Source organism: Dipodomys spectabilis, unplaced genomic scaffold (assembly GCF_019054845.1).
Source record: "Dipodomys spectabilis isolate Male_0828 unplaced genomic scaffold, ASM1905484v1 ptg000421l, whole genome shotgun sequence".
Taxonomy (NCBI): Eukaryota; Metazoa; Chordata; class Mammalia; order Rodentia; family Heteromyidae; genus Dipodomys; species Dipodomys spectabilis.
In genome coordinates this window covers 1,286,275-1,287,442 of record NW_024871098.1, presented here as the reverse complement: position 1 = coordinate 1,287,442, position 1,168 = coordinate 1,286,275, and the positions used below count along the sequence as shown (strand labels likewise).

Genomic DNA, 1,168 nt, shown 5'->3' with positions numbered 1-1,168 from the left:
GGGCTGTTCCCACATGGAAGAAGTGTAAAGGCTCAGGTAGACATTTGTTCCTGTAACACCTCATTTGGGAAAATGTCAGCTGAAGAAGTTTAGAAGTAGCTCTTAAGCAACACTTACTTTGAATCCATTAGGTCCGCAAAGCTAATTCAGTTGAATAAATAAGTACTTGAAAAAGCCATCACCTTTGGACCTATCTATAAATAATTGAGAGTATGATCAAATTCCAAATAAAAAGACTTAAGATAGTCATTGACAAAAAAATTTTGCAAATGTGAGCAATCGACTGATAAATATAAATTTTCCACTATTCACAGAATTTTAGGGAAATAAGAACAATAGTATTGTTAGGAACAATAAAGTTTCCTTGTTACAAGTAGGCACCCATAGATATAAACCTGTATAAAGATTGCATGTTTAACTACTTAAATTTAGAGGATACTACACGCTTTAGCAGCACGTATACTCAAATTAAAATACAGAGATTAACATGGCACTTGCACAAGGATAATATGAAAATTTGAGAAGTATTCCATATTTTTCATTCTTCAGATTCAAGAAATGAAAAACAGTTATTAAAAAGTTGATTACAAAATTACAAGTGTAAAAATACACGTAATTCATATAATTTAGTTTGACATCAGTGTATTAAATCTTCACCTCAGAAAGGCGTTTACATAGCATAAACTTTACAAATATTCTCAAATTAGACAACATTGTCATTTTATCCCAAATAAAAATAATATTAAGTCCTAGAAAAAAAGGAAGCAAACTGTTTCTATATGGAATGCAATCGGAAAGGACACATTAATGAACCTATATATTATAAAATAATGTAGAATTCAAAGTATATCTAGGAGAAAATAAAATAAATTATGAACATTTTGCAAACATATAATATAGAATATTTTAAAATATACTTTTTCAGACAAGCACAAGAAATATTTTAGTTTCTGTACTACTCATTTCAATAGATAAATTAAAATTATTTCTGATTAAAAAAATCACAAACTCTGAAGAAATTATTATACATATATACAAAAAATATTGAATACATTTTGACATCCAAGGCAGGCAATTCACTTGGAAGAATTCCACGGAATCCATGAATTTTTACAGTAAAATATTGGTGCTGCCAGGCATTGGTGGCTCATGCCTATAATCCTTGCTA

The 1,168-nt window shown here is 29.1% G+C and overlaps 1 pseudogene; it reads left to right on the top strand.

The window, feature by feature from the left end:
- The first annotated feature begins 442 nt into the window (after window positions 1–442).
- On the top strand, window positions 443–539 carry LOC122097303 (annotated as a pseudogene).
- Window positions 540–1,168: the final 629 nt, after the last annotated feature.